The 15,175-nt window shown below is 38.7% G+C and overlaps 2 pseudogenes; one reads left to right on the top strand and one right to left on the bottom strand.

Annotated features, from left to right (window-relative positions):
* Positions 1-7,481, bottom strand: part of LOC135275247 (uncharacterized protein C12orf50 homolog) — a 65,942-nt pseudogene extending 58,461 nt beyond the window's left edge.
* A 5,003-nt stretch (positions 7,482-12,484) lies between these two features.
* LOC135275370 (RNA ligase 1-like) overlaps positions 12,485-15,175 on the top strand; it is a 15,376-nt pseudogene continuing 12,685 nt past the window's right edge.

The raw sequence follows: 15,175 nt of genomic DNA, 5'->3' as shown, positions 1-15,175 counted from the left end.
TCAGGGAGATTGATAACACAGCATTAGGAAGGTAGAAGAAAAAGAGAACAAGGTTGAAACGAAAAAAAATGTTAAAGGCAGCTAGAGAGAAGGGTAGGTCACCTACAAAGGGCAGTCCATCAGGCTAACAGTGAACCTTTCAGAAGAAATTCCACAAGCCAGAAGAGATTGGAAGCCTAGCTTCAGCATTCTTAAAGAAAAAATATTTCCTGGGGAGTTGGGGAGGGATAACATGGGGAGAAATGCCAGATATAGGTGATGGGGAGGAAGGTAGCAAACCACACTGCTATGTGTGTACCTATGCAACAATCTTACATGTTCTTCACATGTACCCCAAAACCTAAAATGCAATTTAAAAAAAAAAAAAGAAAGAAATAATATTTCCAACCAAAAATTTCACATCCAGGTAAACTAAGTTGCATAAGTGAAGGATAAATAAGATCCTTTACAGATAAGCAAATGCTGAGGGATTTTTTTTTTTTCTTTTACCACCAGACATGCCTTACAAGAGGTCCTGAAAGATACACTAAATATGGAAAGGAAAGACAGTTACCAGTCACTACAAAAACACACTTACAAATGCAGACCAGTGACACTATAAAGCAACCACACAAAGAAGTCAGCATAATAACCAGTTAAGAACAGGATGACAGGATCAAATCCATACATATCAATCTAATCTTGAATGTAAAGTTGCTAAATGCCCCAATTAAAAGCCACAGAGTAGCAAGCTGGATAAAGAAGCAAGATCCACTAGTATGCTGTCTTCAAGACACCCATTGCACATGTTATACAATGATACCCATAGGCTCAAAATAAAAAAATTGAAAAAAGTTTACCAAGCACATGGAAAACAGAAAATATCAGGGGTTGCAATCCTAATTTCATACCAAGCAGCTTTCAAAACAACAAGATTTAAAAAAATAAACACATTATACAATGGTAAATGGTTCAATTCAACAAGAGGACCTAACCATCCTAAATGTATACACATCCAACACAGGTGCACTCAGATACATAAAATAAGTTCTTAGAGACCTACAAAGAGACTTACATTCCCATACTATAATAGTGGGAGACTTCAACACCCCACTGACAGTATTAGACAGTTTGTCAATGCAGAAAAGCAAAGATATTCAGGACCTAAACTCAAAACTTGACCAAATGGACTTAATAAACGTCTATAGAACTCTCCACCCCAAAACAACATAATATCCATTCTTCTCATTATCATATGACACATACTTCAAACTGACCATACAATTGGACATAAAACAATACTCGGCAAATTTCAAAAAAATGAAATCATAAACAACCATGTCCTCAGACCACAGCACAATGAAAATAGAAATTAATACTAAGAAAATCACACACTACCATACAATTACATGGAAATTAAACAACCTGCTCCTGAATGGCTTTTGGGTAAACACTGAAATTAAGGCAGAAATCAAGAAATCCTTTGACACTTATGAGAAAAGATACAACATACCAGACTCTCTGAGACACAGCTAATTCAATGTTAAGAGGAACGTTTATAGCACTAAATGCCTGCATCAAAACAAAAATCTCAAATTAACAACTTAACATCACAACTACAAGAACTAGAGAAGCAAGAGAAAACCAACTCTAAAGCTAGCAGAAGACAAGAAATTACCCAAATCAGAGCTGAACTGAAGGAAATTGAGACACAAAAAGCCATACAGAAGACTGGCAAATCCAGGAGTTGATTTTTTGAAACAAATTAATAAGAAAAAGAGACTGCTACCTAGACTAACAAAGACAAAAGAAAAGAGAAGATCCAAGTAAACACAATTAGAAATGACAAAGGGAGGCCGGATGCAATGGCTCACACCTGTAATCCCAGCACTTTGGGAGGCCCAGGCAGGTGGATCACTTGAGGTCAGGAGTTTGAGACAAGCCTGGCCAACATGGCAAAACCCTATCTCTACTAAAAATGCAAAATTTCACTGTGCATGGTGGTACATGCCTGTAATCCCAGCTACTTAGGATGCTGAAGCAGGAGAATCACTTGAACCCTAGAGGTGGAGCTTGCAGTGAGCCAAGATTGTGCCACTGCACTCCAGCCTGGGGGACAGATCTGTCTCAAAATAAATTTTTTAAAAAATGACAAAGGAGACATTACCACTGACCCTACAGAAACACAAAAACTATCAGACATTACTATAAACACCTCTATGCATACAAACTAGAAAATTTAGAAGAAATGAATATATTCCTAAACACAAACAACCTCCCAAGACTAAACGAGGAAGAAACTGAATCCCTGAAGAGACCAATACTGTGTTCTGTAACTGTATAAGTAAGAAAAAATCCTACCAACCAAAAAAAGCCCAGGGCAAGACAGACTCACAGCTGAGTTATGCCAGATGTAGAAAGAAGAGCTGGTGCCATTCCTACTGAGACTATTTCAAAAAATTGAGGAGGACAGACTCATCCCTAACTCATTCTAGGAGACCAGCATCATCCTGAAACCAAAATGTGACAGAAACACAACCAAAAAAGAAAATTTCAGGCCAATATCCACCATGAACACAGATCAGCACCACAACAAAAAGCTAATCCATCATGATAAAGTATGTTTTATCCCTGGGATGCAAGTTTGGTTCAAGGTACACAAATCAATAAATGTGACTGATTACATAAACAGAACTAAAAAAAAAAAAAAAAAAAAAAAAACACATTATTATCTCAATAGATGCAGAAAAGGTTTTTAATAAAATTCAACATCCCTTCATGTTAAAAATACTCAATAAACTAGGAATTGAAGAAATATACTTCAAAGTAATAAGAGCCATCTATAAAAATCCCACAGCCTACATCAGACTGAATAAGCAAAAGCTGGAAACAATCCCCTTGAAAAATGGAAGACAAGTGTACCCTCTCTTACTGCTCCTACTCAACATACTATTGAAAGTCCTGGCCAGAGGAACCAGGCAAGAGAAAAAAATAAAAGGCATCTAAATAGGAATCCAGGAAGTCAAATTACCCTTGCTTGCAGATGACATAACTCTCCATCTAGAAAACCTCATAGTCTCTGCTCAAAAGTTCTTTGATCTGATAAACAACTTCAGCAAAGTTTCGGGATACAAAATTAACATATAAATATCAGTAGCTTTCCTATACACCAACAATATCCAAGCCAAGAGTCAAATCGAGAATGCAATCCCATTAATAACTACCACAAAAAGAATTATATACCTAGGAATACAGCTAACCAGAGAGGCAAATGATGTCTACAATGAGAATTACAAAACACTGCCTAAAGAAATCAGAAATGATGCAAACAAATGGAAAAACATTCCTTGCTCATAGATAGGAAGAATGAACATCATTAAAATGGCAATGCTACTCAAAGAAATTCACAGATTCAATTCTATTTCTATCAAACTACCAATGACATTCTTCACAGAATTAGAAAAAAGCTATTTTAAAATTGACGTGGAACCTAAAAGGAGCCCAAATTGCCAAGGCAATGTTAAGCAAAAAGAACAAAGAAGGAGGCATCATGTTACCCAACTTCAAACTATACTATATGACTACAGTAACCAAAAAAGCGTGGTACTGGCACACAAAAAAAGACACATAGGCCAATGGAACAGAATAGAGAGTCTAGAAATAATGTCTCACACCTAAAACCATCTGATCTTTGACAAAGGTGACAAAAATAAGAAACGGGGAAAGGACTCTCCATTCAATAAATGATGCTGAGATAACTGGCTTGCCATATGTAGAAAATGGAAACTGAACCCCTACCTTATACCACATACAAAAATCAACTCAAAATGAATTAAAGCCTTCATTGTAAAACCTAAAACTATAAAAACCCCGGAAGATAACCTAGGAAATACCATTCTGGACATAGGACATGACGAAGATGCCAAAAGCCAACTGCAACAACAACAAAAAAACTGACAAAAAGGATTGAATTCAACTAAAGAGCTTTTGCACAGCCAAAGAAACTACCAACAGAGTAAACAGACAACCTACAGAACGAGAGAAAATATTGAACCTGGGAGACAGAGGCTGCAATGAGCCAAGATCATGCCACTGCACTCCAGCCTGGGGTGACAGAGAGAGACTCTGTCTCAAACAAACAACAAACAAAAACCATTCCATCAGAAAAACTTGGTGGCCATAGAAGGAAAGTAGAGTAGTTACAAGCATCAGGGAAACATGATAGTCCCCACTTCTTCAGCAAGGTTCTTACCATTCACTGCTTTACACTGTGGTGTCTTCTGAATCCATTTTCCAGAACCTACTTTAAGGTTCATCGCATAGTAGAGTCTCAGTACAATTTAGTTAGACTGAATTGAGCCACGGCTTTCGTAGCAATGGCATTGCATTTTCTCCACAATTGAGGAGTTAGAAAGAACCATCACACATGCCTGTTCTGCTAGAAGCAGAAGTGTGTAACCCAGGTCATGTCCTTGCTCTCTCCACCTATGAGACAGCTTTCTGCACATTCACAGAGACCACCAGTGAAGGCATGATCTCTAAGCTTGGCTTCAGTTGTGTGATACTTTGCTGAGACACAGCCTCCTTCTGTTTAGTAAGGTCAGTAGCTGTCTTACTTTCCATATGAATAATATCTATTTTAGATACACATAGAGAAAGTTTAACTTGCTCTTTGTTCACATCATCTTGTTAGTTACTTAATGGTTCATTCTAAGCTTTCTCTCATCTCATGAGTCCTGATAAAATCATTCCAAATTATCCATTGACCATCAAATTGCATTGCTCATCTTGTCATACTGTATTTAATGTGTCATTCTACGCTGCCACTCCAAAACCAGATTAGACTATGGTATGTCCATGTTTTCAAAAAATGTACTCACTGCTACTTGGTGACAAAAATAATCCATTGATATTTCGAGGTTTGCTGTGATAAAACATACAACTGATCCTCAGACAACCGAAAGGTTGGGTTTCCCAGAAGCATGGAATGCAGTTTGGCTAAATAAAAGGAGATGGGGGGAAATGGAGTGATTAGATGCCATATTCACAACAAATACAATGTGCTACAATACAGCACAATGAGACAAAAACAATTACAGTTCACTGATTTAGGATCATGTGTGTTTTCCAGCGTTTCTAAGCCCTGCTATTCAAAAGATGCAATGGGTATTTCTAAAACATTTTCCTCCATTAAGTTGAAAAAAATCGCAAAATGCCTAAAATCAAATAGTAGAAGGAAGAAAGATTTCTTCCCTATTGTTTTGTAAAAGTATAATCCAGCGTTATTGAAGGGAAATGCTTTAACAAAAATGATGATGCTAAGTAATTATACCTGCATTTCCATGTGTCTAAACCTGCAGAGTGGAACAAAACATTTCCTCTGTCTCCATAATGAGCACACGGTGTCACTGCCAAGGGCCTCTTCACAGTGTCGAAATCGGCACTGGGAACCCTAAAAGAAAAAGTAAACAGTGTAGAAAACTCAATTTGTTGACATTAGAGTTCAACAACAATAGGCTGCTAATCAGTAAAAGAAAATATGAGTAGATTAAATTAGAATCACGAAGATATACTCTATCAATATTAGACCGTAAGTCTAAATTTCAGCAAATTAGTCTAACTTTAGTGAGAAAGCAGCAAGATAAGCCAACGATTAAACAGTATAACATGCCGCAAATGACTGATAAAATGCTACGTTTTGTTATCCGTTAATCCATATGGTCCACTAGGAATAGAGGTGCAAGACTCCAGTGGCACTTTGACCACAATCCAATGACAGAACGACTTAATTTCTCTTTCTGAAGAAAGCCAGATGAAATTTTTAAGAATTTCTAGCTATATTCTAATTGTGAAAACGATTTCTATGAATCAATCCTTTTATTAGATAACCTGTTTTCTCAGTCTATGGAGATACTGTTAGGTTTTTATGGAGCTTAAAAGGTATGTTATTGTGGAATTTTAATTATGATGTTTTGATATACTATATTAAATACATGTGCTTTGTGCCTTTGGCTTAGAAAGATAAACAATTGCCTATACTCACTGACTTCTTTATATGCCAACAAAAGTAGATGTGGTTTGTTTCAATAGGCTGGTATTCTTAAAACTTCTGCGTTCTTTTACACATAAACACACACTTGGTAAAACTATAAGCCCCTGTTGTGTGGGCAGAGAGGATAACATTCTTCCCTCTTTTGACACATGTTCCATGGTTGTTAGTTATCTTTTATCTCTCTCCTACTTCTATCTTCATTCTCTTCCCCTTGTTAAAGTAGATCCATGTACTCTCATAGCATGGGTTAGTGGGCAGGGGCTATCAAGTCAATAAACTAGTATTTGAACCTCTGGCTCCACTACTTGCCCATTGTCACAAACTTAAAACTTAACTCATACTCTCTGTGCTTTAGTTTCCTCATATGTAAACAGGACATAAAAAATACTTTCCTCACAAGTTAGCTATAAAAATGACATGAGATAAGGTGTTGTGAGCTATTATTATTTTTATTTATTCATTTAATTATTTACTGATAACTTATCACTCATTAGTCACTGTGCTAAATACTTGGGGATACAGCAATAAAACAGACAAGACACTCTGCCCACCTGGACATGGATTCTGTTGTTACTCTTTATCACCCTAGCATTTAATCTAACAGGTAATAGAAGTGAATCTAATTCCTGTAGTCAGAGAGGCTGACTCTATTCAGGTTTCCTAACAGAGAGGAAACACTTAAAACCAGACATGTCATCTTTTTTCACTGGATTCTTTCTGGCATGAGCACAAAGCTTCAAATACTGAGTTTTTACCTTTATCTGGTTTTATTAAGATCCATTCATCCTCATTCTTTGGGGGAATTACCAGTTTTTCCCATTTAACTTTATAAACTTTAATTTGTATGTGGCCAATTGGCTTACATTAATTTTCTTTTCTATTTTTATGATATTTAAACACTTGTTGTTACTTAGACTTTTGACAAATGAAAACTTAGTAATTGGGTTAAAAAAAATTCAAATAAGGAAACAGATTTATTACACTAACTTTGACAGCTACCTGAATTCAACTATTTGAATTTATAATGACTGGAATCATATTAACTAAAACAAAATCTTACATCATATAATATTTCAATATTAGGAATTTAATGTCTCGAGGTGCCATCATATAGGCAAAAGTGCCACATGAATATTCAAAAGCTATAGGCATGTAACTGACATATATAAGAGTAGTTTCAAGCAAATAATAGTTTTAAATTATTTCAGATTTCTTCAGATAAATTCAGGATGTCAAAAATACATGATAGGCTTTTTTACTCCATATTTTAAGTATATAAGATATCTTCCAAGAAAATAGTAAATTTTGGTTCCGCAATGCAAGTTACTGCCATATCTTCCTTCATTCTACTAAAAAGATTAAGCATGTGAAGTACTGTAAATAGTCCAATATTTACCTTTAGGCACGTGGAATTATAAAAGAAATAGCAGTCATTTCCAAATACTGCCATTTTCAACTCTCTTGCTGCTAATCCAATGTATTTTGAAAAATATATATGTATAAGAATTGCAGAAATGCAAATATAAGAACTATCAGTGTGTAAGAGAGAAAAAGAATATCTTTTTCACAGTCTTTCAGGCTATCAGTAGTATTCCTTTAAAACTGACCTCCTGTTGACAGTATATTACACAACAGATAACTCTTAAAGAAATTTCAGTTAGAGGATACCCTCTCTAGCTTCGCAGACCACTTTTTGTTGAAAGTGGTTGCTAGGAAGCACACAAACTGAAACTTTCAGAATTTTCCTCACTGTTACCTCATCCAATGTTTGCTCATCATAAATGACCTCACATGTAACTGTAGGCTAGTTTACCTGAGAGAACACTGTATTTCCCTTACTCATTAACTAAAGAGGACTAGCAAAAATAAAATAGCATATTTTAATCTTTAAATGTTCTGATTTAATATGGACTCTAAACTAGTTTATACTTTTATAATAGAAAGTAGTAAGTATTTCACAAGTAAACAACTTATAGAAGGTTTGAAAATAACACTAAATAGGTAAATGAGCTATCCATATTCTAAGACAATAAAAACAATTATTTAAATATGTATCTCTGCTATCCATTGATTTGGGAAAAATCATATTCAGATTATGATATATTAATAGGTACTTGAAAATAAATTAGGCTACATAGTCATCTTGTAGCTATATTCCATTTATTTTTTCATCCATCATAAAAAGAGTAATCTCTTCTTCCTATAGCAGAAAGGTTTCAGAGTGCTTGAAGGTTTTGAGAATCTGTTGAAAATAAGTGAAGTACGATTCCCAGAGGGAAACATTTCAATCAGCAGTTATTGATATCTTCCTCTTAGTGTCTTTCATCAACAAATTAAAACCTAGCAGAAATTAATTTAAAAATCATCAATGTATTAGTCCATTTTAATGCTGCTGATAAAAACATACCCAAGACTGAGAGAAAAAAGAGGTTTAAATGAACTTACAGTTCCACATGGCTGGAGAGGCCTCAGAATCATGGCAGGAGGTGAAAGGCACTTCTTACACAGTGGTGGCAACAGAAGACGAGGAAAAAGCAAAAGTGGAAACCCCCAATAAACTCATCAGATCTCATGAGACTTATTCACGATCACAAAAATGGCATGGGAAAGACCTGTCCCCATGATTCAATTACCTCCCCCTGGCTCCGTCCCACGACACATGGGAATTTTAGGAGATACAATTCAAGTTGAGATTTGGGTAGTGGCACAGCCAACTATATCATTCTGCCACTGGCCCCTCCACATCTCATGTCTTCACATTTCAAAACCAATCATGCCTTCCCAGTAGTTCCAAAAGTCTTAAACTCATTTCAGCATTAATCCAGAAGTCCACAGTCCAAAGTCTCATCTGAGACAAGGCAAATCCCTTCCACCTGAGCCTATAAAATCCAAAGCAAGCTAGAAACAATACGGGTACAGGTATTGGGTAAATGCAGCCACTCCAAGTGGGAGAAATTGGCCAAAACATAGGGGTTACAGGCCCCATGCATGTCCGAAATCCAGCAGGGCGGTCAAATTTTAAAGCTCAGAAATGATCTCCTTTGACTTCAGGTTTCATATCCAGGCCATGTGGATGGAAAAGATGGGTTCCCATGGTCTTGGGCAGCTCCGCCTCTGTGGCTTTACAGGGTACAGCCTTCCTCCTGGCTTTCACAGGCTGGCATTGAAAGTCTGCAGCTTTTCCAGGTGTATGTTGCAAGCTGTCAGTGGATCTACCATTCTGGAGATTGGAGGATGGTGGCCCTCTTCTCACAGCTCCACTAGGCAGTGCCCCAGGAGGGACTCTGTGTGGGGGCTTTAACTCCACATTTCCCTTCTGCACTGCCCTAGTGGAGGTTCTCCATGAGGGCCTCGTCCCTGCAGCAAACTTTTGCCTGGGCATCCAGGTGTTTCCATACATCTGAAATCTAGCTGGAGGTTCCCAGACTCAATTCTTGCCTTCTGTGGTCCTACAGGCTCAATACCACTTGGAAGCTGGCAAGGCTTGGGGTTCCACCCTCTGAAGTCACAGCGCGAGCTCTACGTTGGTCCCTTTCAGCCATGGCTAGAGCTGCTGGGTCACAGGGCACCAAGTCCCTAGGCTACACACAGCATGGGGACCCTGGGTCCAGCCCACGAAACCACTCTTTCCTCCTGGGCCTCTGGGCCTGTGATGGGATGGTCTGCCTTGAAGGTCTCTGACATACCCTGGAGACATTTTCCCCATGGTGTTGGGGATTAACATTAGGCTCCTGGCTACTTATGCAAATTTCTGTAGCTGGCTTAAATTTCTCCTCAAAAAACTTTTCTTTTTTTTTTCCTTCTCCTCAAATTTTTTCTTCTACTTCAATTCTACTCTTTCCTGTTGTAAATGTCTTTCTAGTCTTAAAAAAAAAAAAAAAAAAAACTATTACAGCCAGGCTTGGTGGCTTATACCTGTAATCTCAGCACTTTGGGAGGCTGAGGCAGGTGGCTCACAAGGTCAGGAGTTCAAGAACAGCCTGACCAACATAGTGAAACCCTGTCTCTACTAAAAAAAATACAAAAAATAATTGGGCTTGGTGGCATGCACCTGTAATCTCAGCTACTCAGGAGGCTGAGGCAGGAAAATCGCTTGAACCTGGGAGGCAGAGGTTGCAGTGAGCAGAGATCACACCACTGCACTCCAGCCTGGAGACAGAGAAAGACTGTCTCAAAAAAAAAAAAAAAAAAAAAAAGCTATTACTACCCTGTGAGGATGATTCCTCCTTTCCTCCTTGTAATGAAGAGTGATGGGAAATTTGTCTCCATGGCTGGGAGTAGGCCTGAAAATTCTGTAAGTATTTTGTGTTGGCCAAAGCAGGCTCACTCTGAGTGTCTTTCATCTTTGGTGCATGCTAGAGCACTAACATATCAGTCAGAGAAGAAAGACTTTCTTCGATTTTGTAATCCTGTGACACCACTTTTAGTACAGTGGCTGGTAGCAACTCCTTGGTAACTCTTCAGAATTATGAGAATTGGGCAAAGTTGATGGCTGCTACCCATCAGAGCATGAGTCCAGTTTATGACCGTGAATTGATCTTGTGACTCTCCCCTGATGTGGACTTGTGTTTCTGCCAGAAGCTTTGCTCCAGCTACTGAGGAAGCCAAAGTTTTGGAAATAGAAAGTGCTTGCTAAGAGATGACTAGATTTGCTCCTACTATACAAATAGTAAGTGTAGTGTGGTTTTAGGAGATGAGTATTTCCCAGAAATGACAGAATGTTGGACCTAAAAGGTTCTGTGGCAGTTTGGGAGGTGACAGTTAATAGCTGTGAAAGTTGTTGTCTCTTCGAAACTCATGAAACGAGCCGCTTTTCTGAATGCCTCTGAAGGAACAAAGAAGTCACTGGCACTTGACTGCAAAATGCTAAAAAGTTTCTGGTTCCAACATTATACAGCCAGCATCAGGTGTTTTCTTTTTTGGTAAATCTGGGATGTGATGTGGGAGAGGTTTTTGTGTTTTCCTATGAGAAAAAAGAAAGCAGAAAAGAAAGTAAACATTTTGAAATGGCAAATCTATTCCATCCTCCCTCCCCTCTGAATCCAGCAATCAAAAAATTGTGAATTTTTACATTTTAATTTTTTCATTGTCAGTATTCAGCATAACTGTGAACTTTTTAAAGGAGCTGTTTTATTTGTTGGGAACCCCCTTACTGTTTAGATACTGCTAAGTGAGATATCATTGCTTAATTTTTCCAAGGGCTAAGTCAGTAATATGCTGGACAGTTGAATACATGCAGGTAAGACAAAGAAATGAGACCTGGGCCTAGTCCAAGCCCAAAAAGGATGGAAGTAAAATCAGAATTCCCCTACAACTTCAGACTAGGAACCACTAAATGCAGTGAGATGGAAAGGCTACTATTCCTAAATATTTAGTATTTATTTGATTTAGTCATTGTCCATCTTATCAGTTACCCTCAAAATATTCTTTTGAGCAGTAAGTTAAAGCTGTTTTTAGCTCGCAGTTGATTGACTACCAGTACTCAAGCCATTTCAGCTGTTGGACCTCACCTTTAATTAAAATAAAAAAGATTCCTATGAAAAACTTGAGAATGAAATCCTGGTTGTAGTTATTCCTGTACTTCTGCATTAGTCTAAGACTGAAACTTTGCATTCACTCTGGAAAGAACATCAGAACCATTTCGACCATGTTATGCTGCACAATAAGGCGTAGTTCAAACGGTAACTTTTTTTGATCCCAGGTATTTTTATTATAGCGTTTTCTGACAGTCTACTGGAAAAGCAGTTTTCATCCTGCTTGGGGATCTGGGGATGTCTAAATATTTCTAAACTTCTAGAGTGCTTCCCGCATGAACTAAAGATAACAGGTAAGTAGGTTTCATTGGAACTGCATTAAATCGACATCTGAAATGTTCACTGCTTATTATTTGATCTTTTTTTTTTCTTTTTTTCTTTTTTTTTTTATTGCATTTTAGGTTTTGGGGTACATGTGAAAAACATGCAAGGTTGTTGCATAGGTACATATGTGACAGTGTGATTTGCTGCCTTCCTCCCCTTCACCTATATCTGGCATTTCTCCCCATGCTATCCCTCCCCAACTCCCCACCCCCCTCTATCCCCCCTCTCCCCCCCAACAGACCCCAGTGTATAGTGCTCCCCTCCCTGTGTCCATGTGTTCTCATTGTTCAACACCCACCTATGAGTGAGAACATGTGGTGTTTGATTTTCTGTTCTTGTGTCAGTTTGCTGAGAATGATGGTTTCCAGGTTCATCCATGTCCCTACATTTAACTTCCAAATAAATCATCGGTTGAAACCGAGGTGGGGGACGCACGTGGGAACGCACCAGGAACGCATCAGCTTCTGCACTACAACTCCCAGAAGGCGCCGCGGCCAGGAAGCCGCTTCTGGATGGGCCTTCCCGCCCCTAGCTGGGGCTTGGCATAGTGGGGGCGCCGCGGCGGTGGCCGGGCGCCGAGTGTGGGTGGCCTGAGCGCCGCGGGTGACACCTACAGGGCTTCTCCCCGCCTGGACCGGACGCCGTTCCAAAGCGCGCCCTCCACTCGCACTGCTTGTTGGGCTCATCATGAAGCGCCTGGGCTCCGTGCAGCGGAAAATGCCGTGTGTGTTTGCGACGGAGGTGAAAGAGGAGCCTTCCGCCAAAAGGGAGCATCAGGTAAGCGGCAGCGCCGGGTAGGCTGGGCGGCCCGCGTGGGCTTCTCCCAGCGGCGCTGGCTCAGTGCGAACCCGGCGACGGCGGCTGGACGCGTTAGAACTGCCCTGCAGGCCAGGAGCCTCTGTAGGTTTCGTTGGGGAGGTCTGGGTTGGAAGTCTTATACGCCCTGAGTACAAGTCCAGGTTCTTGTACTTTTGTTAGTTGTAAGGCAGGGCATTTGCGAGAGAATTTTCCTGATCAGGAGATTCAAACTTGCCCTCGCAGGGAAATGGAAAAACCACAGGTCAGCACCTGTGGGTTTCAGGTCAGCACCTTTTGGGGAAACCTAATCAGATAATTGCCACAGTCCAAGCTTTACTACTTTTCAAAAGTGCAGTGAGAAAGGGGGGATATTATAAGACTTGCTTTACCTGTTACGTCGGAACCATTGGCGGTGTTGACAGTAGCCTAATTAGGTCACTGAAGATCAGACCTCATGTTACCAGTAATTACTTAATTTATTCTCTCAAGGTTTTCTATTGTAGCAACGTGTTTTCTATATAATGTGCCCTCGGTAAATGCTAGTGAGTGAATAACAAGTAACCTATATTAAGGCAATTCTTTCATATTGTACTATAAAACGTTGTAGTCTTTGATCAGTAGAATCCCCAGTCATTAGTTGGGTGCTTCCCAACTTTGTTGATTACATACAAAATCCATGTGTCCATTGGAAATCCACCTCACTTGAGTTTCATCACTGCCACTGGCCTTCTCATCTTCTAGACTAAAATGTGTTTAAGGCAGATTGTCCTGTTATCTTTAGTCCCAGCCTGTAGGACCTGACACGTGGTAGGCACTGGATAAATATTTGTTGAATTAAATAATGAACCCTGGAATCATTTCAGGCCAATTTTCCCTTCACCTTGATGCTTTTTACCTTATAGCATCTGATCTTTTCATTCTTTCTACTGCTGTCACTGCTGTTATAGTTAATATTTCATATCCTGCCCATTGCACTACCTAATTGGTCTTACTTGCCAGTCTGATCATCACCATGTTCTTTCCTTGTCTAAATACCACAGTTATTACTCAATGTTTGTAGCAGCAATCAGCCTTTTTTTTTTTTAGCTGTAATAAATAATGTAATCCATATAAAACATTATCATCTGTGTTAGTATTTCACTCTACTGTGATTTCCAACTTTGTATGTTAGAGGGGAGTAGTTTGTAAAAATATTCTCCACCAGGGAAAATAAGCAGCCCCTTCTCTTACCTTTCTGCAATTAAAACAGCTTACAGTATTGTTTATAGCATAGCATCCACATTCTTAATTATAATTCAGGGCCTCCCACTAATGAGGCTCAGTCTATCCTCCATCCTTCTTAAAGTGAATTCTCTGTTTTAGCCATCTGTTTCATCCAGTGAACATATCAACCACAATCCTGTCTCAGATTTTTGCTCAGACTGTTCACTCTGGGTCACCTCTAGAATGTTTTTAATTTTTCAAGTCAGTTCTTCTCCATAAAATCTTAAATCAACTTAGTCATCTCAGTAATTTCTCCTACCCAGAAATTGTAGAGGGACACTCAATTGATATTCACTATTTTAATACATGTACTTTTTCCCCCCAGTAATAGTCTAAAGTCTTGATGACAGGTAGAGAAGGAGAATTTTATGTACCCCTCAGTGTCTCATGTTGTCCTTTGCACATGTGGATAGCAAAGACCAGATAATTGATTTTTATGGAAGGAATGTTTATACTCATCAGGAGCTCCATGGGGCAATCTTTCCCCCAGGATCTTTGATAAATTTAGATACACACACACTGCTATTGGACCAGACCCTGTGGCTCTACTTCCCTGGGTTAAATTGATATCCTTTGATACCAGAGTCATAAGTTAGTGAAAACCGGTTATATTTTTAAAGTACTGAATCCCTACTAGATGGTTATATTTTAAAAGTATTGAATACTTTCAATATACTTTCAGTACTAGAGTACTGAAATATACTTTCAATATACTTTCAGTACTTTGAGTACTTTCAATAGTACTTTCAGTACTAGAAGGGACTAATTTCTTAGTTTACCTGGTTGAAATAGTACCTTAGTCTGAAGCACACACACAGCAGTATGTTTATATAGTACAGTGTTGTTTCACTTTGTAAGATGTTGTTACTTCAGATATAACTGTAGAAATTGCCTAAGTCTTCTTCAGCAATGAAAATGAATTATAGATAAAAAGTTGGTAGGAACCCAAGAAACTGTCTTTTTCTCATCCTTGGTGCCTTTTTTTCTTCCTGACAGTAGAAAAATCATAAATATGTCAACAGCTCACTACTGGTAAAGCTGAAAGGGACAAGAAGAGGGTACCCTCAAAGCAAACACATTCAAAGGAAAAACAAAAGACAGGTGATTCTTGGTAGTTTTAAAAGTGAAAATTGTTAGGGGGAAAACATGAAAAAAAGAAAATCAGCTTCAGATCTTGAGTACTCATTGTGCAAAGACTTAGAACTAAAATGGTACTGAAGTATAT

This window comes from Aotus nancymaae, unplaced genomic scaffold (assembly GCF_030222135.1).
Source record: "Aotus nancymaae isolate 86718 unplaced genomic scaffold, 86718_ANA_hifiasm-v0.15.2.pri h1tg000016l, whole genome shotgun sequence".
Lineage (NCBI taxonomy): Eukaryota > Metazoa > Chordata > Mammalia > Primates > Aotidae > Aotus > Aotus nancymaae.
This window is presented reverse-complemented; position numbering and strand designations above follow the sequence as displayed.